The sequence below is a fragment of the Panthera tigris genome, chromosome X (genome assembly GCF_018350195.1).
Source record: "Panthera tigris isolate Pti1 chromosome X, P.tigris_Pti1_mat1.1, whole genome shotgun sequence".
NCBI classification, from domain to species: Eukaryota; Metazoa; Chordata; class Mammalia; order Carnivora; family Felidae; genus Panthera; species Panthera tigris.
Genome location: NC_056677.1, coordinates 94667481 through 94692174, shown reverse-complemented (window position 1 = coordinate 94692174; position 24694 = coordinate 94667481). Strand labels below are relative to the sequence as shown.

Sequence of the window (24694 nt, the reverse complement as noted above, 5' to 3'; positions counted from 1 at the left end):
TTTTTTAATAGGATTTTTTTGTTGTTGTTACTGAGTTGTATGAGTTCTTTATATATTTTGGGTTATTAACCCATTATTGGATATATGATTAGCATGTATCTTCTCCCATTCAGTAAGTTGCTTTTTCATTTTGATGATGATCTCCTTTGCTGTGCAAAAGCTTTTTAGTTTGCCATAGCCCCAATTGTTTATTTTTGCTTTTGTTTCCCTTGCCTTGGGAGACAGATCCAGAAAAATACTGCCCAGGCTGATGTCTTAAGAGTTTACTGCCTATGTTTGGGGCGGAGGGGGTGGGTTAGGAGTTTTATGGTTTCAGTTCTTACATTTAGGTCTTGAACCATTTCGGGTTTATTTTTGTGTAGGATGTAAGAAAGTGGCCCATTTTGGGGTCTAGTCTTGGTCTTTGTGTTCTCTGTATATGGCACATCTAGTCATCCCACCACGTGGCCATTCATTATCAAAACTGTCCTGATATTCCTGCCTATTTATTTTATTGTCCCTTATGAATAACGGAAAACAACAACAAAGCCTTCAGAAGCCTTTTGGATTGTTCTTGGGATTAGAATAGGTTGATTAATTTACTGATGATGAATTAACATATTCAAGAGGTTGAGTATTTTTTATGTTTATTTATTTTGAGAGAGAGAGAGAGAGAGAGAGAGAGAGAGAGAATCCCAAGCAGGCTCAGCACTGTCAGCGCAGAGCCTGACATGGGGCTCCATGTCACAAACCGTGAGATCAGGACCTGAGCAGAAGTCAAGAGTCGGACTCTTAACCAACTGAGCCACCCAGGCACCTCGAGGTTGAGTCTTATTATTCAAGAATATAATACATGTTTACTCTTGTTTAAGTGTGTTTTCCTGTCTTTCTTGACCCTTTAAAGTTTACCTCCTGTGAAGTGTTTCCTGTTTTTGTTCAATTATTCCTAGCCATATAATCTTTCATTATTGGTAATATAAATCCCTTTATTCTGTTTAGTAATGGGATATTTGTCCATGGAATTGGGCTGAAAAAAATATTGGTAGAGCCCTTGATTGTTAAGAATTTTGTTAACCCTCTAGGTGGCAGTGAAGGGTATAAATATTTTCCTTATTGGTTCTTATCAACCCTAGGAAAGGTGAAAAAGTTTTGAAGCATATGCCTCTGAGTGTTGGATCTTCTGGCACTGGGTGGGTAAAAGTTGGGTAAAAAATTACAAATCCATTTCTCTGAAATATTTTGTTTTCTCTCTTACGTTCAGTGTTGCAAACAGAATTCAAATGTTCCCACTGTTCCCATCTCATTGGAGGGTCCTGAAACCCTTGCATTTCTCCGTTAACACATTTGCTGAAATTCCAAAGATTTTGAAAGTTAATGTTAGTTTTTGTGGGCAACAGATAATCCAGTGACTCCAGAAGATGATAATAGATCTCAATTTGATGAATTTGGGAAGGGCATAGACACTCTCGTGTACCGAACAAGATGGGCTAAGTTTAGAGTATTATAGAGCCTGTAAACCAGAATTTAAGAGGATCAAAATAAAACAAAACTCTAAATTCTGTATTGCCTTTTCTTTTCAAGGCTTTGTTAAACATGATATACAGCGACTCCCTTTAAACTATGGAATACAGAATGCTAGTCTTTTTCTTCTTTAGGGTCTTCTGTTCCTATTTGTGCTTTGATTGTACACAGGCCCTTATTCTGCTGACAAGCACTAAAGTAAGATATATTGTTGAAATGCTTGAAAATTGGAGAAGCTTGGCATGAAAGGGGGCTTTTCTAAGCCTGATTGAAATTCAAGCATCCACGAACATTTAGGCTGATGCGTTTAGGTACCCGCCTCTTGGAAAACCATTTGACAGTATTGATCCAAGAATTGAATGAAAGTACATGAGAATTTTTGATTCATTCTGTTGCTTCTCTGAAAATGCAGGATTATATTCACAAATGAGCAGAGGAGCGTATCCAAGAGGGTGTCTTTCACCCAGGATTTGTAGAAGTGAGAAGTAGAAAGGGACCAGAAGGACTCTCCAGAGGTGAATGGTGGGATGTCTTGTTACTCAGCCGTGGGAGGGAATATACACTGCCTGCCATAGAAAGAATGAGATGGTGGTCCTCGTGGGCCTGAATCCTTGGCAGAAGGGTGTCCTCTTTTGAGGGAAAAAGCAGAAAGGTTCCTTGAAGGATTGAAGTTTGATGAATCGCCTACAATATGAAACCAGAAAGAAATATCCAAGTGGATATGTGTATACCTCTATGTCATTGCAAACGCAGACTGAGGAAGAAACAGACATTTTAACCTTCCACCCAAACAGTTGTTTGCTGTGTGCATGGGACAATCTTTCAAAGATGGACAGGATAACATAAGATTGTGACTTGCCTTTCTTTGGGGGTCTTATGGCATGTGGTGGAGGCTCTTTAGAATTTTGCTTGATTTTCTCAGTTGATTTAAAGGCTTTTCTAACAGCTTTCAGTCACATCGGGCCTCTGGAGCAATACGTTAATGTGTAGACCAAGAGAAAAATTTAAAAAAAAAAAACCAAAAAACCAAAAGAAAACATGAATTGGTTGGATATTCCCAGCCAGAACAATGTGGAAGCAGCTGGGAAAATGGGGCATGGAGTCACCAGCAGAATGCATTTCCTTCTGATTATGCTGTCTTCAGATACCTTTACTTGGCCAATGTGTTCCTTCAGAGATTATTCCACCCTGCGTCTGCCATAGTCATGGAGAGTGAATTCTAGAGGTGTGCCTGACGTAGGTAAAGTCTTCATCGTGTAGCACGTGCCGATTGCTCAGAAACCTGACCAAAGGCTTGTGCCTTCATAGGAAATGCTCCAGAGTGAAATGCATGAACTCTCGCAAGTGTACAGAAATCATACTTGTTTTTCATTGAAAACTTTCCCGTGGGAAGCCTTGAGACAATGAATATAGGCCAGATACAAGGACAGGTGTCTTTAGAATACCATGTAGTTCCATTTGTGACCAATGTATGAGTATAATAATCCATATCTGAAAACTGTGAACAGTCACGTAACATCAGCCAGCTTAACAGGATTATTGTATTGCGAGTTTACCTCACTTGACCTCTTGCTGGTACCTGTGGACCAACTGTCTTTGTATCAAGCCATAAGAAGCCTCATGGTCCGAATGTTTTCCGCGGGGGTGGCAAACGCAAAGTGTTAAAGAAATAGAGATACTTTCAGGTCCCCTGCTAGGGTGTCTAGGTGGGGAGTCATTGCTTTTGTGTCATGAAGGCAGGCTAAGAAGATTCTACAGAGACCAGGCCTTGCAGGATGGAGCGCCAGATTTTGAGGCATTTGCCCCTTTGCTCTCAAGTGGCCAAGATGGTGAACCACCTTGTGTTAGCCAAGCTGAACAGAGGCTGGCTTTTTTTCCTTAGGAAAGGGCGGAGGGAGAGGACTTGGGGTGGAAGGGCACTTTGGCATTTCTGGTGCAGTACTGCCACCAAGAGGAGATACTTTGCAAATCTCACCGACCAGACACCTTCACTTCCTGGGGAGGAGTGATGGGGGTGAAGTATGGGACAAGGATAGTGTCCCTACTAGGCATGGGAGTAAGTGTGACCCAAGACCGAATTGGGTCAGGGAAGCTCCAGAGACTGGCACTGTGATAAGGATCGTGGTCCGGGAGACTGCCAGGCACCCAAATGGCCGCCATGTCCGGGCAGGAATGGAGGAGGCCCTCTCTGAAGGAGCCCCACCCAGGAGGCTTAGGCGTTCGGCCGTGTGCCCTTTCCCCTTGGAGCAAGAGCACATTTGGCCTGGATGGACCAGGGCCCTGAAAGCCTCTCTTGGCCAGAATAAAGCCCAGTCCAACACCACTGCGGGCACTGGAGGACTGCTGCCGTTGGCAGTCCTAGAGGCAGGACGGCAACGTTCCTCTGTCCGGCTCAGAGACGACATGTGGAGCCTGGCTACTCCATGCCAAAGGGTCTGAGGCCTAGTGCAGCAAGCAAGCAGAGTCTGGAAGGGAACAGCCCACATGAGGAAAAAGGAGCCAGGTTGAAGGAGCCCTTTGCCTGAGTTAAAGAATCTGATCGGCAACTGTGGTGCCATCTACTGGGGTCTGTAGGATCCCGGACTTCCAAACACACCTTTTGGCTTAGAGCAGGGCAGACACCCTGGCCCATAATTTGCAGTCTTCGGCACTCTTGCCCGTCTTCCGCAAGAATCCGTGAGACTCCTTCAGTGATGAGAAGGGATGGCCCTGGCTTCCTTTCACTCTTGGCGTTCTAAGGTCTCAACCCCATGCTTGCCCCTGAAGCTGGGGAATCAAGAAGAGGTCTGAAGGTGGTACTTAAAGCTCACAGCTGTTAAGTTGAGAGAAACCCCTCCCCCCTATTCATCACAGATCAGTATGTTTCTCAGGGACAGGAACAAGGTGCATACTCCTGGGCACACAGCAGTTCATTCTAGACTTCAGCTGTCCTGATAGCCTACTTCTGGAAGAACCTCTGGGGTAGCTCATGCCCTTTGCCTAACTTTTACCTGCTGAGGGAGGTGTTCTAGAAGCAAATTTCCAGGCTCAACCCCTCCTGCCACCCACACTTGTTGATTCCACCCCTCGTGGAAGGGTGTGGAAACCCACTCACTGTCCCTTCATTTTATGCTTATGGCGTTGAACTTTTTGCTGAGCCCCCAAGGCCAGATCCTGACGTACATGGTCTGATTGGTCCCCAGACCAAGGTGGTCTCAGTGTGCCCCTCTGGCCACCTACAGAACATGGATCTCATATAGGAAATCCCAAAAGAGTCCCCAAACAAGAGGACCCAGGTCATACACCCATACACCGGGAGACAGGCTGAGGAATAGGGTGTTTCTGAGCTGCAACCTTCCCAACAAGTAGTGAAAAAAACAGATCTGGATCCCCTTACTCTGGTGGATGATGTCCATCTCAATATACTTATCTTGTCTCTGTCCTGTTCCATCCTGTATCTACATGCTCTGTCATATGGGACAAGTAGGGCTTCCTGGGATACTTTGGGGCCTGGAACCCAGATTCTCTTTGTAGAGGGAGCCAAAGCAAACAAAACACAGCTCTAGCTCTAACCAGCAGGGCATCTGCATTACTCTTCCTTGTCTAGGTCTAGTACCAAATCTGGAGATTTTCCATCCTGTCTGCAAGATGCTGCCTCCACCCCAGGGTGGCTGCTGCCTTCCCTTTCCTGTTTCTGTGGCAGCTGAGCCTGGGGCCTCCAGTTCTGGGTTCCCCCGTGGCCCTGAGACCACAGGAATCTCACTGAGCTAGTTCCTGCACCGAGGGTAAGGATCCACAGGCCAGTTGCCCTGGAGTTGGAGCTTCAGCTCCTTGTTCCCTAACATGGTGGCTGCCGAGGCCACGCCCCCACAGCCTCGGGAGGCCTGCGTCCTGGCAGCCCAGTGTTACTTGATGGTTGAGTCTGTCTCTATCCACCCTGCATCGTTTCCCCCACCGACTCCGGGGGTGTGCTCTGTCTGACCCGGGATCTTGTGGGTGCTCCAATCCCACCCTTCCTCCCCTCATAGGCCTTCCTCAGCAGAAGACGGGAAAGTATTACAGTCTTTGCTCAAAAAGTATCCACTTGATGGCACTGTTGCTCCAGAAATGCCATCCATGCTTGCCTGTGAGGTTTCTCTCTGTCCTTTGAGGATCAGGAAAGGTTCCTGAAGACTCTAAAGTGAACTAAGCCCCCAAATAGGGTTGACTGTAGTGGGGTGTTGGGGGAGGTGGTGTCTCTTCTATTTGGACTTCTTGTTGGCAGTAGGAATGTACCTATAATAACACCTAAAGGAATACATACGTTTATGGATTCACCCTTATGTCTCTTTAAGAGTTTTAAGTATGCATGCCCTGGGGACTGGGACCCTGTTTTCTCTGCACACTTTCATATGGATAGTTCTTCTGGGCAGAATCCTCCCTTTCCAAGGACATTGATTCTATAGCAGTAGCTGTCACCATAACCTGGATTTCCTAACTTCGTGAGTTATTGCCTCTTTCTGTATTCATCCAGCTTCTTCATCCAGCTTAAAGGCCCAGGAGTAGGCCATCATGACAATAGGAGGAACTGACAGGGGCCGTGTTAGGTGAGGGGACAGGGAGGTGAATTGCCCATGCTCACCTCCAAGAGCCACAGTCACTCTGCCACTGAGTGCCCCAGGTGGGTTGTGCAGGTTGAGGGTGGGAGCGGTGGGGTCCCTAGGACAGATGGAGAGCCCAGTGACTTCATCCACATAGTCAGATGACCTAGGTGAGGGCCATTGTCAGCAGCCCCTCCTGGGAAGTCGTCCTTGGGAATGCCTCTATATTCTACCCTCAAAACACCTACTCGTTGATTCAGCATTCACTTTTTCGTTGATAATAGACACACAAGTATGTTTGTGTTTCTGTATATACATATATATAAAATTTCCTGTCTGTATTTTTCCCTAAAACTGCCTTGGAGATGCCACATTGGATAGAAATTTTGCCCAAAGAAAAGCCCTTAGCGATGCATGATGACCGCTCCTAGGTTCTCTCTCTGCCTTCCAACTCCCTATCTGCTGTGGGAGCCACATGTAATGTTTCCTCATGTATGCTGCAGTGATTGCATGTAAATGAAAACTAATGGACACACAGGGCATCGTGTATTCTGCTCTCTGACCCTACACGTCCCACGTAGTAATACACACTCTTTAACATTTGGCTGCTCTCCCAGCATATAGGTATCTTGACCTTGGCACATCTGTGCAGAGTAAATGACCTAGCCTGCTTGATCCTCTCCATTTCTTTTCTGATAGCTGCTCAGTGTAGGGTGTCCTCACCTCTGCCAGGGGCTGGAGCACAGGTTATTTTACTTGTCCCATCTCTTTGGACACTGGGTTTCTCCCCTTCTCTCCTTCCCTCTTCAACCAGCATACAGAGTCATAGTTACTGAACTGTGTGGGCATGTATGCGTGTGTGTGACCATGATACATTTTCTTTTTTTTTTTTTTTAAGTTTTTTAAACATTTATTTATTTTTGAGAGACAGAGACAGAGCACAAGTGGGGGAGGGGCAGAGAGAAGAGGAGATACAGAATCCAAAGCAGGCTGCAGGCTCCAGGCCCCAAGCTGTCAGCACAGAGCCTGACGCGGGGCTCAAACCCACAAACTGTGAGATCATGACCTGAGCTGAAGTCAGACACTTAACTAACTGAGCCACCCAAGTGCCCCCAGGATACATTTTCTTACGTCAGCGTCCACCCAGAGGAAAGAGGATGGTAAATCGTAACCTGCCACATCCTTAGGGAAAATGTCCACATCCCTAGAAAATGAATGTATGCCCATCAATATCCCCCCATAGTCACACAGGTCCAGAACAAAGGGGGGAGAGCTATGAGTATAAACGTCAAGGTGATGGCTGTGGTTCCCTCAGAAAAGAGATTTTAGAAGATAACTTCACGATTCACCTGATGCATTCTCTGTGAGCTGCTTTCTGACATCCTGGAATGACAATCTGCGCAGTTTTTGAAAGATGAGTGAGGTTGGTTTACACACCCTGCAGTATTCAGCAGTTTTGGTTGACCCCAGAGGTGGTATGAATAGTAACCAGAAATACTCAAGATTGCTTGAGTGGGATGTACACAACACCCTGTTAACTGGAGCACCACTGTGGTGGTCCCATACTGAGAGAGCTCTATCGTTGCAGGAAGACACAGTGTAAGGAAAGAGAGAGAAAGGAAAAACGAAGAGGCCGGTGCTGGTGTTCTGGGTAAGTGAGTGCTCTTCGTTCTCTTTCTTTTCCTTTTCCAAGAGAGTTTATTTTATCTAGGTAAAACACAGTGGTTGTGGTATTTCCGCAAGGCTCAAGGAGAGATCCCCGAAGCAGGTTCCTGACACCAAGCCATTTGTGTACTTTACCAGAGTTTCAGCCATGGTAGGCAAGGCTCTCAAGTCACATCCTGATCGTGGGACAGGAAAAAGGTGATACGTGCATGAGCGTCTAGATCATCTCAATACTTGACTTAAGGGAACCTGTATGAGGAACTCAAGGTCAGTGTCCTGCAGGACTGAGAGAGTGGAAAGGGATTGGGCCGGAACCTGATTTGGGCTCCAGTCCCTGTGAAGTCAACTACCAGAGACCAAAACATGGTCTGGTATTTGGCTCCCCACTTCACCTACGGGGAGCAGCAGTCCCAGCCCCATTGGCGGAGAGGTCACTGGAGACCTTTTGAAGATAGCCAAGTGCCTCATGCCTATTGCTATCTTTGATTTGATTGGATCTCTCCATACATGTTCTTCCCATTGTCTCCTGATTTCTCTTGCGTCTAGCTTACTGCACCGTGGCCCTCTGCCAGTTCAGGGAAGCCTTGGGAACAAACTCTTACTGGAATATTAAGAGGTTACATGTGCTGGGGGGTGTATATCATGGCAGTCAACTGTAGATCTCTCCACGAGCCCTAACTCTATCTTTTGACAAACCAAGAAACTTAAAAGCATAGCATCTTGAGGAAGTGTACTTCATTCTTCTGGGTGGAAATGTTGCATGAGGGTATGGCCAGAAGCCAGACATGTTTTCTTTCTTCTTACTCATGTTCCTTTAAACAAAAAAAAGTGTCATGAAGATGACACTTCCTACTGTGGTTCAAAATAACTGAAGGCTTCTGCAGGTGGCCAAGGGACCTTGTAGAATCATGCTTATGCTGGGTTGTATGCTAGTCTGGTCAAGGTTTCTGCCTTAGCAAACAGAGACAAGGACAGGGTCCAAGCAGCAAAGGCAAGGGGACAATTTTGTGGGAACCCCACTTTCAAGAGGACCTGTTTGACAACCCTATGAGCCTTTCATAGTAAATCCTGGACACAGCTCAATGTTTGAGTCAAGTTCTTGCTCTACGTTGCAGAGAGGAGGAAAGATGCCACCTGTTGCCCTTAAAAGAAGTGTTGGACCATGACATTTCCTCCTTCTCCAGTATGACTTTCTGTACAAAACCCAGGGACAGGGAAGGAATATGCTCCCTGTTACCTGCATTGGGGGAAACGGAGCTAATGGGAACCTTAGATGTGATTGAGTGCACAACTCCTGTCTTGTTGGAATTAAAAAAAAGTAGGGGTTGTCTCAAGAATGGAGATTTGAGGAGTCGATACAACATGAAGCCATGTGGACATGCAAACACCTCTGTACCTCTGTACACTCAGACTGCCACAGAAACAGGTAGAATGCCCAGACGTGGACAAGCATTTCTCCTAGAGCATGGGGCTATAGGACCCCTGCTCAGACCTGGCAGCTCAGTAAGTATTGCTATATACATCTCAGTATAACCGAAAGTGGTGCCAGCACACAGAGTATGAAAATTACAGTTAGAGACAGTTCATTGCAAGCTCAGAGAAAATAAAGGTAGAGTAGAAAGAAAACTAGGTCATGCCATTTCTTTTCAAGATGCAGCATATGATAAATGGCAGTGCTCATAAATGCAGAGATGGAGGTCTCATCAAAGTGCTCTGTGTCTTCCCAATGTCTCTAGTCATTGAGAGTGAACTCCTTCACCAATGTGGAATTCTGAAGCATCAACTCACCCAGATGCCTTCTCTAAGAGCAACCAAGCACTAAGGGGCCACTAAACTTCATTGGCATGTGTCCACACCAAACACCTGATTGATGACCATAAAAACAAAGTACATTTCCAAAGCTAAAACAAGTATAAGATATATATCAGATAGCTCCTCCCTAGCCTACTGACATGCTGATATGAATATGAGAGCCGTCAGAAATCAATTTCAGAAGGCATGACATGATTAGGCATCACATGAGATACACACCTGCCATCCACAATTAGTCATAGGTGCTATTATTCACACGTAAATCCCAGGAGCACCCTGTAGGTGAAGGACCAGGTCCTCGGGACAAATCTGTCCTCTAGCCATGGAAGGCGGACGCCAGCGTTGACCGCACGGCTCCTGCCCTGGGGCCGGCGCAGACCTTGGCGTCTGGCTGCTAAAGGCTTCGGAGTCACGTCAGGCTGGCCTGTCGGGGAGTCCTGACCGAGGATGCCCGGGTGAGCGTGTGCCCCCGTCGGGCACCGACTGGCTGGATAGGAGTGGCCCGGGCGCTGGGTCCACGACCAGTGGGTCTCGTGAGGTCTCCTCCTGCAGGCCTCCAGTGGTCGCGGTGGCGCCCCGGAAAGGGTCAGGGTCAGGGTCAGGGCCAGGGCCAGGGCCAGCGCCGGGAACCTCGGGGAGCCTCGATGCGCCGGCCTCGCGTTTGCTTTTGGGTCCGAAAGCGGGCTACATGGAGCCAGAGGGGACAAGGCTCCGCTCCCCGGAGCCTCAGGAGCCGGAGTGCTCCCCCAGGTGGCAGAGACCTGAGAGCCGCCATGTTGGAGCCGGGGGTGGACAGGGCCCGGCCTTTTTTCCTCGGCAAAGGGCGGAGGGAGAGGACCTGGGGGAAGGGCGCCTGGACATTCGTGGTGCAATACTGCCATCAAGCGGAACTCGTTGGCCATCCAGGCTTCCTCTGGAGGAGAGGCGTGGGAGTGAAGTGGGGAGTCCCGGGCGGGACAGAAGGGGCCGCAGTCCACGGGTGCCCGGTCCTTTTGGCAGGCTCTCCACCCTGGTCCTTTGGTGACCGGCTGCGAAGCAAGCGTGGCATCCGGACGCAGACACAAAGGCCACTCGTTGCCATTGCCCTCAACAGTCTCATGGGACGTTGGAACCAGGTGGCCCAGAGAGTGACCCGTGTCAATGCAGATTGCAGATGCCTGGCGGGGTCGGGGGGGTGGGGTGGGGAGTAGACCACTCCCGAGACAGACACTTGGACAGACACTTGAGTGCGAGATCGAGATCGGTGGTGCGCGGCCCCCGCCAGAGACCGTGTTATCCCCGGGCGTTCGCACTGCAGCTGCCCCGTGTGTGTGTGTGTGTGTGTGTGTGTGTGTGTGTGTGTGTGTGTGTGTGTGTGTGTGTGTCGGGCGGCCGCTTCCTGGGCCCAGACCTGGGTTTGGGAGGCCGTGGCGGGTCGTTGGGGGGGAGAGGGGTGCAGCGGCGGAGCGAAGGAAGAGGGGGCTGCCGCCACTTCTCCTTTGGCTCGCCCTGGCTTCTGGACTCCGTTCCTCCCCACACCCCGCGGGAGCCACCTGCACGTTCCTCACCCCCCACCCCCCCCCCCCCAAGACCTTCTCGAGGTCCCTGGACACCGGGTAGGCGGGGCCCCACACCTGAGCCTCTCGGTGGGACACAGGGACATCAGGGGCCCGCCTCCTCCCCCAAGGCCAAGTGGCAGCAGCCCTCCCAGTGCCCGTGCCGTGCCCTGCCGTGCCTGTCTCGTGCAGGGCTTCTAGCCCCCACCTGCCCTCCCCACCCCGGCCCCGCCGGGGCCGATCCTGCTCTTGCTCCCAACGGAAGGGACACGCGGCCAAGGGCTCACGGGCCAAGGGCCCAGCGCCCCTTGCCCCGGCCGGCCCGGGGTGCTCCTGGCCGCTTCGGGGCGGCTTCCGGGACTCCTCCAGTCCCGCCCAGACATGGCGGCCACCAGGGTCCCTGGCCCTGGCTTCCCGTGCCCGACCCGCAGGGGAGCCGGTTCTGGCGCTCTGTCGCGCCACCCGTCTCTGGAGCCTCCCGGGTCTCGCGCCGGAACTCTGCGCCTGGGAGAAGGCTGGGGTGGGGGTGGGGGGGTTGGAGTTAGGACCCCTCTCGTCTCCCGCTTGGGACTTCACTCACAGGGAAGCCACAGCGCGGGGCTCACGGGATGGCCAACGAGTTTCGCTTGATGGCAGTGTTGCACCACGAATGCCCACGCGCCCTTCCCCCAGGTCCTCTCCCTCCGCCCTTTGCAGAAGAAAAAAGGCCGGGCCCTGTCCACTCTGGCTGCAACGTGGCGGCGCCCTCGTCTGGGCCACTTTGTGGCAACACCTCCGCTTGTGTGGTGGCTCCCCGCAGCCGAGCCTGGTCCCCTGGGCAGCAAGGCCCGGGCCCCTAGGCCCAGATGCCCACTCAGGCAACCGTCTGCCTAGGCCGCGGAGGAGGCTCACGCTGTGGATCACAGTGCCCGCCCTTACGTGGAGACCCCGGCCGTGCCAATAGCCCACGTGTGGAAGAAGGTGCGGGGTGGGTCGTGCCTTCCCCTCCACACGCAGCCGCATCCAGCCCCGGGAGTCCCCAAGCATCCACACGCGTCCGGGTCCCACGTCCACGTTCCCCCCTCCTCCCCACCACCTCCTCGCCCCCCGCCCCGCACCCCCCAACTCCGGCCAACAGGCACCGAGGGCCGAAGGCAGCCTGTGTCCCCTTCTCCTCACACAAGTCAACTTCAGCACGGCTCTTTGGGCGCGGGGTGGGGGTGGGGGTGGGGGTGGAGTTTGGGGGTGGGGATCGAGAAGCTGTGCCCCCCCACCTCCTCTTTGGCCAAACCCCAGGGACACGGTGTTGACATCCTGGAGATCTCCTTGTTCCCCCGCCCCTTGCCCGAGTCCCGGCGGGTGTCCTTTGGGCCCCGGGTCCAGCAGGTGCACCCGCAGACGTTGGGTCCACGGAACCTCAGAGCGCCCTGCGTGCGCTCTCGGGTGCCTACCCAGAGGACGCGAACCGGGTCACGCTGGCCCCGAGGCCGAGGAGCAGGGCTGCGCTGGGCTTCGCTGGGCTACCGTTGATACCCAGTGGGGAAAGGTGGGCCTCGATGGGGCGACTGTGGTGGATGAGGTCCTTGTGGGCGGAGCGGTCCCGGGCGCACACGCACCCCCTCCCCCTCGGTCAGGGTTCCCGAGATGGGCGCCGTGGGGGCCCGTGCCGGGGCCTCTGTTTGGTGACCTGACAGCAAACACCCGGGTTCGGGGGCACCTGGGTGAGCCTCCCTTGGTGCGGCCCCGTCCCCGACGATCGATCGGGGCGGCTCGCGTCTCTTGAGACCGGACCCTTCCTTCCCCGTGCGGGTCGTTCCTCCCTCCCCGTCTCTCTCTGCGTGTCTCTGTCTCTTGCGTGGCCTTGCGTGGCTCCTGCTTGCGCTTTGAGGGTCCTCGGGACCTTTGTTTGTGGTCAGAACGAAATCCCTCGGGAGGGTGGCAGCCGGTGGAGAATGGAGATGCTGGGTTTCCAGCCGGACTGGAGGGGCAACTAACTGTCCGGGAGCCTGCTTGGATGTCCCGGCAGCCCAGAGTGCCCGGAATGACCCTTTAGGACTTGATGCCGGCCAAGGGTTCGTGTGCGGGCGCCAGGAGAGAATGTGCGGGCACAGGCCGCCTCGGGAGGGGCCGTGGACGTTCGTGGCCTTCCCGGACCGCCCGCCGCCGCCGCCGCCGCCGCCGGTCCCTTCGCGTGGGCCCGTGTCCGTGCCCGCGTGCCTGGACGGTGCGATCGCACCACGGACTCGCCAGTGCCAGTGCCGGGCTGTCTTGGGGACGACGCGTCCCTTTGAGGGAACGCTTGGCTCCAAGGTCAAAGAACAGAGCCCCTCTGGTGCGTGTTCTTTCTCCCCTCCCACCAGCCCCAGGCCCCAGGCCCCAGGCCCCAGGCCCCAGGCCCCAGGCCCCAGCCCTCAGCCCTCGCCCTCGCCCTCGCCCTCGCCCTCGGGGGTATGAGTCTCCCCAGCGAGCAGGGTCTGTGTCCACCCGGGTGTCGTTCGGCCAGGGTTGGTAGAACTGACACGCGGGAAGGGACCGGAAGGACTCTGGGGACGTGGAGACGAATATGGCGGGGTGGGGGGAGGGGGGAGGAGGCTGGCTGCTTTCCACAGGTGGGATGGAATCTTACATCCACTGGCTGGCCTAGGAAGAACGAGGTGCTGGGCCACAGGCTTGGGAGAACAGGCAGCTCCGGTCTGCAGGGCAGAAAGCGAAAACGTTCCCCGAGGGTTGAGGATGGACAAGTGTCTCGCCGGAGGAGAGCAAGTGACCTGGGTCCGTGTGGTTGTCAGGAGTCCCTTTATGCCCTTGGGCACACGGACCGGGGTAGAAACAGACATCCGCCGTACACCTTTATAAGCTCTTGCTGCGGGGTGTGTGGGCCACCTCCTGAGGGCGAAAAGCATGACGTCCAGCTGTGCCGAACTCCACTTTTACTGCGGGACGGTGTGGACGTGTCAGTCTGCGTGTGTGTGTGTGTGTGTGTGTGTGTGTGTGTGTGTGTGTGTGTGTGTGTGTCTCTGCCTGCCTGCCTGCCTGCCTGAGAGTGTTTCCAAGCCTGCTTGTGGTGTGAGTTGAGGGTGTGTGTGTGTGTGAGTTGAGGGTGTGTGTGTGTGTGTGTGAGCAAGCGAGGGAAGGTGGGAGTGTGTCTGGTTCTTCCTGGTTGGAATGTGCCCCAGGCACGAGAGGCGGGTTGTCAGGGTGCCCTTGAGAGGTCTGCGGTCAGGTGTAGGTCGTAGGTTATGGACCGATGAACGGGAGAGAAGACCACCGGCCCTGTGCGTTGGCCTTGTTACCGCCGTGCCAGAAAAGGCACGGGTCCTGGAGAGCGTGGGCACACCTGGGTGCTGCCCATGCCTGGCCTTGGCTCCCGTGGGAGCTGTCCAGGGATGGAGCCTGGGTCAAGCGTGAGGCCGCTTTGGCGTCTGTGGTGCGGCTCCAGGCCGCCCTCCCCAGTGACCCGTGGGTGCCACCGTCCGCGCCTGAATCGCGGGGGTGCCCCGGGGGTGAAGGGCCAGGTCCTCGGACCCGTCCGTCCTCTGGCCGCGGGAAGCGGACGCCAGCGTTGACCGCACGGCTCCTGCCCGGGGGCCGGCGCAGACCTTGGCGTCTGGCTGCTAGAGGCTTCGGGGTCACGTCAGGCTGGCCTGTCGGGGAGTCCTGACCGAGGATGCCCGGGTGAGCGTGTGCCCCCGTCGGGCACCGACTGGCTGGATAGGAGTGGCCCGGGCGCTGGGTCCACGACCAGTGGGTCTCGTGAGGTCTCCTCCTGCAGGCCTCCAGTGGTCGCGGTGGCGCCCCGGAAAGGGTCAGGGCCAGGGCCAGGGCCAGGGCCAGCGCCGGGAACCTCGGGGAGCCTCGATGCGCCGGCCTCGCGTTTGCTTTTGGGTCCGAAAGCGGGCTACATGGAGCCAGAGGGGACAAGGCTCCGCTCCCCGGAGCCTCAGGAGCCGGAGTGCTCCCCCAGGTGGCAGAGACCTGAGAGCCGCCATGTTGGAGCCGGGGGTGGACAGGGCCCGGCCTTTTTTCCTCGGCAAAGGGCGGAGGGAGAGGACCTGGGGGAAGGGCGCCTGGACATTCGTGGTGCAATACTGCCATCAAGCGGAACTCGTTGGCCATCCAGGCTTCCTCTGGAGGAGAGGCGTGGGAGTGAAGTGGGGAGTCCCGGGCGGGACAGAAGGGGCCGCAGTCCACGGGTGCCCGGTCCTTTTGGCAGGCTCTCCACCCTGGTCCTTTGGTGACCGGCTGCGAAGCAAGCGTGGCATCCGGACGCAGACACAAAGGCCACTCGTTGCCATTGCCCTCAACAGTCTCATGGGACGTTGGAACCAGGTGGCCCAGAGAGTGACCCGTGTCAATGCAGATTGCAGATGCCTGGCGGGGTCGGGGGGGTGGGGTGGGGAGTAGACCACTCCCGAGACAGACACTTGGACAGACACTTGAGTGCGAGATCGAGATCGGTGGTGCGCGGCCCCCGCCAGAGACCGTGTTATCCCCGGGCGTTCGCACTGCAGCTGCCCCGTGTGTGTGTGTGTGTGTGTGTGTGTGTGTGTCGGGCGGCCGCTTCCTGGGCCCAGACCTGGGTTTGGGAGGCCGTGGCGGGTCGTTGGGGGGGAGAGGGGTGCAGCGGCGGAGCGAAGGAAGAGGGGGCTGCCGCCACTTCTCCTTTGGCTCGCCCTGGCTTCTGGACTCCGTTCCTCCCCACACCCCGCGGGAGCCACCTGCACGTTCCTCACCCCCCACCCCCCCCCCAAGACCTTCTCGAGGTCCCTGGACACCGGGTAGGCGGGGCCCCACACCTGAGCCTCTCGGTGGGACACAGGGACATCAGGGGCCCGCCTCCTCCCCCAAGGCCAAGTGGCAGCAGCCCTCCCAGTGCCCGTGCCGTGCCCTGCCGTGCCTGTCTCGTGCAGGGCTTCTAGCCCCCACCTGCCCTCCCCACCCCGGCCCCGCCGGGGCCGATCCTGCTCTTGCTCCCAACGGAAGGGACACGCGGCCAAGGGCTCACGGGCCAAGGGCCCAGCGCCCCTTGCCCCGGCCGGCCCGGGGTGCTCCTGGCCGCTTCGGGGCGGCTTCCGGGACTCCTCCAGTCCCGCCCAGACATGGCGGCCACCAGGGTCCCTGGCCCTGGCTTCCCGTGCCCGACCCGCAGGGGAGCCGGTTCTGGCGCTCTGTCGCGCCACCCGTCTCTGGAGCCTCCCGGGTCTCGCGCCGGAACTCTGCGCCTGGGAGAAGGCTGGGGTGGGGGTGGGGGGGTTGGAGTTAGGACCCCTCTCGTCTCCCGCTTGGGACTTCACTCACAGGGAAGCCACAGCGCGGGGCTCACGGGATGGCCAACGAGTTTCGCTTGATGGCAGTGTTGCACCACGAATGCCCACGCGCCCTTCCCCCAGGTCCTCTCCCTCCGCCCTTTGCAGAAGAAAAAAGGCCGGGCCCTGTCCACTCTGGCTGCAACGTGGCGGCGCCCTCGTCTGGGCCACTTTGTGGCAACACCTCCGCTTGTGTGGTGGCTCCCCGCAGCCGAGCCTGGTCCCCTGGGCAGCAAGGCCCGGGCCCCTAGGCCCAGATGCCCACTCAGGCAACCGTCTGCCTAGGCCGCGGAGGAGGCTCACGCTGTGGATCACAGTGCCCGCCCTTACGTGGAGACCCCGGCCGTGCCAATAGCCCACGTGTGGAAGAAGGTGCGGGGTGGGTCGTGCCTTCCCCTCCACACGCAGCCGCATCCAGCCCCGGGAGTCCCCAAGCATCCACACGCGTCCGGGTCCCACGTCCACGTTCCCCCCTCCTCCCCACCACCTCCTCGCCCCCCGCCCCGCACCCCCCAACTCCGGCCAACAGGCACCGAGGGCCGAAGGCAGCCTGTGTCCCCTTCTCCTCACACAAGTCAACTTCAGCACGGCTCTTTGGGCGCGGGGTGGGGGTGGGGGTGGGGGTGGGGGTGGAGTTTGGGGGTGGGGATCGAGAAGCTGTGCCCCCTCACCTCCTCTTTGGCCAAACCCCAGGGACACGGTGTTGACATCCTGGAGATCTCCTTGTTCCCCCGCCCCTTGCCCGAGTCCCGGCGGGTGTCCTTTGGGCCCCGGGTCCAGCAGGTGCACCCGCAGACGTTGGGTCCACGGAACCTCAGAGCGCCCTGCGTGCGCTCTCGGGTGCCTACCCAGAGGACGCGAACCGGGTCACGCTGGCCCCGAGGCCGAGGAGCAGGGCTGCGCTGGGCTTCGCTGGGCTACCGTTGATACCCAGTGGGGAAAGGTGGGCCTCGATGGGGCGACTGTGGTGGATGAGGTCCTTGTGGGCGGAGCGGTCCCGGGCGCACACGCACCCCCTCCCCCTCGGTCAGGGTTCCCGAGATGGGCGCCGTGGGGGCCCGTGCCGGGGCCTCTGTTTGGTGACCTGACAGCAAACACCCGGGTTCGGGGGCACCTGGGTGAGCCTCCCTTGGTGCGGCCCCGTCCCCGACGATCGATCGGGGCGGCTCGCGTCTCTTGAGACCGGACCCTTCCTTCCCCGTGCGGGTCGTTCCTCCCTCCCCGTCTCTCTCTGCGTGTCTCTGTCTCTTGCGTGGCCTTGCGTGGCTCCTGCTTGCGCTTTGAGGGTCCTCGGGACCTTTGTTTGTGGTCAGAACGAAATCCCTCGGGAGGGTGGCAGCCGGTGGAGAATGGAGATGCTGGGTTTCCAGCCGGACTGGAGGGGCAACTAACTGTCCGGGAGCCTGCTTGGATGTCCCGGCAGCCCAGAGTGCCCGGAATGACCCTTTAGGACTTGATGCCGGCCAAGGGTTCGTGTGCGGGCGCCAGGAGAGAATGTGCGGGCACAGGCCGCCTCGGGAGGGGCCGTGGACGTTCGTGGCCTTCCCGGACCGCCCGCCGCCGCCGCCGCCGCCGCCGGTCCCTTCGCGTGGGCCCGTGTCCGTGCCCGCGTGCCTGGACGGTGCGATCGCACCACGGACTCGCCAGTGCCAGTGCCGGGCTGTCTTGGGGACGACGCGTCCCTTTGAGGGAACGCTTGGCTCCAAGGTCAAAGAACAGAGCCCCTCTGGTGCGTGTTCTTTCTCCCCTCCCACCAGCCCCAGGCCCCAGGCCCCAGGCCCCAGGCCCCAGGCCCCAGGCCCCAGCCCTCAGCCCTCAGCCCTCGCCCTCGCCCTCGCCCTCGCCCTCGGGGGTATGAGTCTCCCCAGCGAGCAGGGTCTGTGTCCACCCGGGTGTCGTTCGGCCAGGGTTGGTAGAACTGACACGCGGGAAGGGACCGGAAGGACTCTGGGGACGTGGAGACGAATATGGCGGGGTGGGGGGAGGGGGGAGGAGGCTGGCTGCTTTCCACAGGTGGGATGGAATCTTACATCCACTGGCTGGCCTAGGAAGAACGAGGTGCTGGGCCACAGGCTTGGGAGAACAGGCAGCTCCGGTCTGCAGGGCAGAAAGCGAAAACGTTCCCCGAGGGTTGAGGATGGACAAGTGTCTCGCCGGAGGAGAGCAAGTGACCTGGGTCCGTGTGGTTGTCAGGAGTCCCTTTATGCCCTTGGGCACACGGACCGGGGTAGAAACAGACATCCGCCGTACACCTTTATAAGCTCTTGCTGCGGGGTGTGTGGGCCACCTCCTGAGGGCGAAAAGCATGACGTCCAGCTGTGCCGAACTCCACTTTTACTGCGGGACGGTGTGGACGTGTCAGTCTGCGTGTGTGTGTGTGTGTGTGTGTGTGTGTGTGTGTGTGTCTCTGCCTGCCTGCCTGCCTGCCTGAGAGTGTTTCCAAGCCTGCTTGTGGTGTGAGTTGAGGGTGTGTGTGTGTGTGAGTTGAGGGTGTGTGTGTGTGTGTGTGAGCAAGCGAGGGAAGGTGGGAGTGTGTCTGGTTCTTCCTGGTTGGAATGTGCCCCAGGCACGAGAGGCGGGTTGTCAGGGTGCCCTTGAGAGGTCTGCGGTCAGGTGTAGGTCGTAGGTTATGGACCGATGAACGGGAGAGAAGACCACCGGCCCTGTGCGTTGGCCTTGTTACCGCCGTGCCAGAAAAGGCACGGGTCCTGGAGAGCGTGGGCACACCTGGGTGCTGCCCATGCCTGGCCTTGGCTCCCGTGGGAGCTGTCCAGGGATGGAGCCTGGGTCAAGCGTGAGGCCGCTTTGGCGTCTGTGGTGCGGCTCCAGGCCGCCCTCCCCAGTGACCCGTGGGTGCCACCGTCCGCGCCTGAATCGCGGGGGTGCCCCGGGGGTGAAGGGCCAGGTCCTCGGACCCGTCCGTCCTCTGGCCGCGGGAAGCGGACGCCAGCGTTGACCGCACGGCTCCTGCCCGGGGGCCGGCGCAGACCTTGGCGTCTGGCTGCTAGAGGCTTCGGGGTCACGTCAGGCTGGCCTGTCGGGGAGTCCTGACCGAGGATGCCCGGGTGAGCGTGTGCCCCCGTCGGGCACCGACTGGCTGGATAGGAGTGGCCCGGGCGCTGGGTCCACGACCAGTGGGTCTCGTGAGGTCTCCTCCTGCAGGCCTCCAGTGGTCGCGGTGGCGCCCCGGAAAGGGTCAGGGCCAGGGCCAGGGCCAGGGCCAGCGCCGGGAACCTCGGGGAGCCTCGATGCGCCGGCCTCGCGTTTGCTTTTGGGTCCGAAAGCGGGCTACATGGAGCCAGAGGGGACAAGGCTCCGCTCCCCGGAGCCTCAGGAGCCGGAGTGCTCCCCCAGGTGGCAGAGACCTGAGAGCCGCCATGTTGGAGCCGGGGGTGGACAGGGCCCGGCCTTTTTTCCTCGGCAAAGGGCGGAGGGAGAGGACCTGGGGGAAGGGCGCCTGGACATTCGTGGTGCAATACTGCCATCAAGCGGAACTCGTTGGCCATCCAGGCTTCCTCTGGAGGAGAGGCGTGGGAGTGAAGTGGGGAGTCCCGGGCGGGACAGAAGGGGCCGCAGTCCACGGGTGCCCGGTCCTTTTGGCAGGCTCTCCACCCTGGTCCTTTGGTGACCGGCTGCGAAGCAAGCGTGGCATCCGGACGCAGACACAAAGGCCACTCGTTGCCATTGCCCTCAACAGTCTCATGGGACGTTGGAACCAGGTGGCCCAGAGAGTGACCCGTGTCAATGCAGATTGCAGATGCCTGGCGGGGTCGGGGGGGTGGGGTGGGGAGTAGACCACTCCCGAGACAGACACTTGGACAGACACTTGAGTGCGAGATCGAGATCGGTGGTGCGCGGCCCCCGCCAGAGACCGTGTTATCCCCGGGCGTTCGCACTGCAGCTGCCCCGTGTGTGTGTGTGTGTGTGTGTGTGTGTGTGTGTGTGTGTGTGTCGGGCGGCCGCTTCCTGGGCCCAGACCTGGGTTTGGGAGGCCGTGGCGGGTCGTTGGGGGGGAGAGGGGTGCAGCGGCGGAGCGAAGGAAGAGGGGGCTGCCGCCACTTCTCCTTTGGCTCGCCCTGGCTTCTGGACTCCGTTCCTCCCCACACCCCGCGGGAGCCACCTGCACGTTCCTCACCCCCCACCCCCCCCCCCCCAAGACCTTCTCGAGGTCCCTGGACACCGGGTAGGCGGGGCCCCACACCTGAGCCTCTCGGTGGGACACAGGGACATCAGGGGCCCGCCTCCTCCCCCAAGGCCAAGTGGCAGCAGCCCTCCCAGTGCCCGTGCCGTGCCCTGCCGTGCCTGTCTCGTGCAGGGCTTCTAGCCCCCACCTGCCCTCCCCACCCCGGCCCCGCCGGGGCCGATCCTGCTCTTGCTCCCAACGGAAGGGACACGCGGCCAAGGGCTCACGGGCCAAGGGCCCAGCGCCCCTTGCCCCGGCCGGCCCGGGGTGCTCCTGGCCGCTTCGGGGCGGCTTCCGGGACTCCTCCAGTCCCGCCCAGACATGGCGGCCACCAGGGTCCCTGGCCCTGGCTTCCCGTGCCCGACCCGCAGGGGAGCCGGTTCTGGCGCTCTGTCGCGCCACCCGTCTCTGGAGCCTCCCGGGTCTCGCGCCGGAACTCTGCGCCTGGGAGAAGGCTGGGGTGGGGGTGGGGGGGTTGGAGTTAGGACCCCTCTCGTCTCCCGCTTGGGACTTCACTCACAGGGAAGCCACAGCGCGGGGCTCACGGGATGGCCAACGAGTTTCGCTTGATGGCAGTGTTGCACCACGAATGCCCACGCGCCCTTCCCCCAGGTCCTCTCCCTCCGCCCTTTGCAGAAGAAAAAAGGCCGGGCCCTGTCCACTCTGGCTGCAACGTGGCGGCGCCCTCGTCTGGGCCACTTTGTGGCAACACCTCCGCTTGTGTGGTGGCTCCCCGCAGCCGAGCCTGGTCCCCTGGGCAGCAAGGCCCGGGCCCCTAGGCCCAGATGCCCACTCAGGCAACCGTCTGCCTAGGCCGCGGAGGAGGCTCACGCTGTGGATCACAGTGCCCGCCCTTACGTGGAGACCCCGGCCGTGCCAATAGCCCACGTGTGGAAGAAGGTGCGGGGTGGGTCGTGCCTTCCCCTCCACACGCAGCCGCATCCAGCCCCGGGAGTCCCCAAGCATCCACACGCGTCCGGGTCCCACGTCCACGTTCCCCCCTCCTCCCCACCACCTCCTCGCCCCCCGCCCCGCACCCCCCAACTCCGGCCAACAGGCACCGAGGGCCGAAGGCAGCCTGTGTCCCCTTCTCCTCACACAAGTCAACTTCAGCACGGCTCTTTGGGCGCGGGGTGGGGGTGGGGGTGGGGGTGGAGTTTGGGGGTGGGGATCGAGAAGCTGTGCCCCCTCACCTCCTCTTTGGCCAAACCCCAGGGACACGGTGTTGACATCCTGGAGATCTCCTTGTTCCCCCGCCCCTTGCCCGAGTCCCGGCGGGTGTCCTTTGGGCCCCGGGTCCAGCAGGTGCACCCGCAGACGTTGGGTCCACGGAACCTCAGAGCGCCCTGCGTGCGCTCTCGGGTGCCTACCCAGAGGACGCGAACCGGGTCACGCTGGCCCCGAGGCCGAGGAGCAGGGCTGCGCTGGGCTTCGCTGGGCTACCGTTGATACCCAGTGGGGAAAGGTGGGCCTCGATGGGGCGACTGTGGTGGATGAGGTCCTTGTGGGCGGAGCGGTCCCGGGCGCACACGCACCCCCTCCCCCTCGGTCAGGGTTCCCGAGATGGGCGCCGTGGGGGCCCGTGCCGGGGCCTCTGTTTGGTGACCTGACAGCAAACACCCGGGTTCGGGGGCACCTGGGTGAGCCTCCCTTGGTGCGGCCCCGTCCCCGACGATCGATCGGGGCGGCTCGCGTCTCTTGAGACCGGACCCTTCCTTCCCCGTGCGGGTCGTTCCTCCCTCCCCGTCTCTCTCTGCGTGTCTCTGTCTCTTGCGTGGCCTTGCGTGGCTCCTGCTTGCGCTTTGAGGGTCCTCGGGACCTTTGTTTGTGGTCAGAACGAAATCCCTCGGGAGGGTGGCAGCCGGTGGAGAATGGAGATGCTGGGTTTCCAGCCGGACTGGAGGGGCAACTAACTGTCCGGGAGCCTGCTTGGATGTCCCGGCAGCCCAGAGTGCCCGGAATGACCCTTTAGGACTTGATGCCGGCCAAGGGTTCGTGTGCGGGCGCCAGGAGAGAATGTGCGGGCACAGGCCGCCTCGGGAGGGGCCGTGGACGTTCGTGGCCTTCCCGGACCGCCCGCCGCCGCCGCCGCCGCCGCCGGTCCCTTCGCGTGGGCCCGTGTCCGTGCCCGCGTGCCTGGACGGTGCGATCGCACCACGGACTCGCCAGTGCCAGTGCCGGGCTGTCTTGGGGACGACGCGTCCCTTTGAGGGAACGCTTGGCTCCAAGGTCAAAGAACAGAGCCCCTCTGGTGCGTGTTCTTTCTCCCCTCCCACCAGCCCCAGGCCCCAGGCCCCAGGCCCCAGGCCCCAGGCCCCAGGCCCCAGGCCCCAGCCCTCAGCCCTCAGCCCTCGCCCTCGCCCTCGCCCTCGGGGGTATGAGTCTCCCCAGCGAGCAGGGTCTGTGTCCACCCGGGTGTCGTTCGGCCAGGGTTGGTAGAACTGACACGCGGGAAGGGACCGGAAGGACTCTGGGGACGTGGAGACGAATATGGCGGGGTGGGGGGAGGGGGGAGGAGGCTGGCTGCTTTCCACAGGTGGGATGGAATCTTACATCCACTGGCTGGCCTAGGAAGAACGAGGTGCTGGGCCACAGGCTTGGGAGAACAGGCAGCTCCGGTCTGCAGGGCAGAAAGCGAAAACGTTCCCCGAGGGTTGAGGATGGACAAGTGTCTCGCCGGAGGAGAGCAAGTGACCTGGGTCCGTGTGGTTGTCAGGAGTCCCTTTATGCCCTTGGGCACACGGACCGGGGTAGAAACAGACATCCGCCGTACACCTTTATAAGCTCTTGCTGCGGGGTGTGTGGGCCACCTCCTGAGGGCGAAAAGCATGACGTCCAGCTGTGCCGAACTCCACTTTTACTGCGGGACGGTGTGGACGTGTCAGTCTGCGTGTGTGTGTGTGTGTGTGTGTGTGTGTGTGTGTGTGTGTGTGTGTGTGTCTCTGCCTGCCTGCCTGCCTGCCTGAGAGTGTTTCCAAGCCTGCTTGTGGTGTGAGTTGAGGGTGTGTGTGTGTGTGAGTTGAGGGTGTGTGTGTGTGTGTGTGAGCAAGCGAGGGAAGGTGGGAGTGTGTCTGGTTCTTCCTGGTTGGAATGTGCCCCAGGCACGAGAGGCGGGTTGTCAGGGTGCCCTTGAGAGGTCTGCGGTCAGGTGTAGGTCGTAGGTTATGGACCGATGAACGGGAGAGAAGACCACCGGCCCTGTGCGTTGGCCTTGTTACCGCCGTGCCAGAAAAGGCACGGGTCCTGGAGAGCGTGGGCACACCTGGGTGCTGCCCATGCCTGGCCTTGGCTCCCGTGGGAGCTGTCCAGGGATGGAGCCTGGGTCAAGCGTGAGGCCGCTTTGGCGTCTGTGGTGCGGCTCCAGGCCGCCCTCCCCAGTGACCCGTGGGTGCCACCGTCCGCGCCTGAATCGCGGGGGTGCCCCGGGGGTGAAGGGCCAGGTCCTCGGACCCGTCCGTCCTCTGGCCGCGGGAAGCGGACGCCAGCGTTGACCGCACGGCTCCTGCCCGGGGGCCGGCGCAGACCTTGGCGTCTGGCTGCTAGAGGCTTCGGGGTCACGTCAGGCTGGCCTGTCGGGGAGTCCTGACCGAGGATGCCCGGGTGAGCGTGTGCCCCCGTCGGGCACCGACTGGCTGGATAGGAGTGGCCCGGGCGCTGGGTCCACGACCAGTGGGTCTCGTGAGGTCTCCTCCTGCAGGCCTCCAGTGGTCGCGGTGGCGCCCCGGAAAGGGTCAGGGCCAGGGCCAGGGCCAGGGCCAGCGCCGGGAACCTCGGGGAGCCTCGATGCGCCGGCCTCGCGTTTGCTTTTGGGTCCGAAAGCGGGCTACATGGAGCCAGAGGGGACAAGGCTCCGCTCCCCGGAGCCTCAGGAGCCGGAGTGCTCCCCCAGGTGGCAGAGACCTGAGAGCCGCCATGTTGGAGCCGGGGGTGGACAGGGCCCGGCCTTTTTTCCTCGGCAAAGGGCGGAGGGAGAGGACCTGGGGGAAGGGCGCCTGGACATTCGTGGTGCAATACTGCCATCAAGCGGAACTCGTTGGCCATCCAGGCTTCCTCTGGAGGAGAGGCGTGGGAGTGAAGTGGGGAGTCCCGGGCGGGACAGAAGGGGCCGCAGTCCACGGGTGCCCGGTCCTTTTGGCAGGCTCTCCACCCTGGTCC

At 59.1% G+C, this 24694-nt stretch overlaps 1 long non-coding RNA gene across 2 annotated transcripts in view; it reads left to right on the top strand.

The window, feature by feature from the left end:
• LOC122235268 overlaps positions 1–24694 on the top strand; it is an 82615-nt gene that overhangs the window by 5245 nt on the left and 52676 nt on the right. For both annotated transcript variants that reach the window (XR_006213372.1, XR_006213371.1), the window contains exon 2: positions 7648–7710. This is a non-coding gene — a long non-coding RNA (uncharacterized LOC122235268). The remainder of the gene's footprint in view (positions 1–7647; positions 7711–24694) is intronic.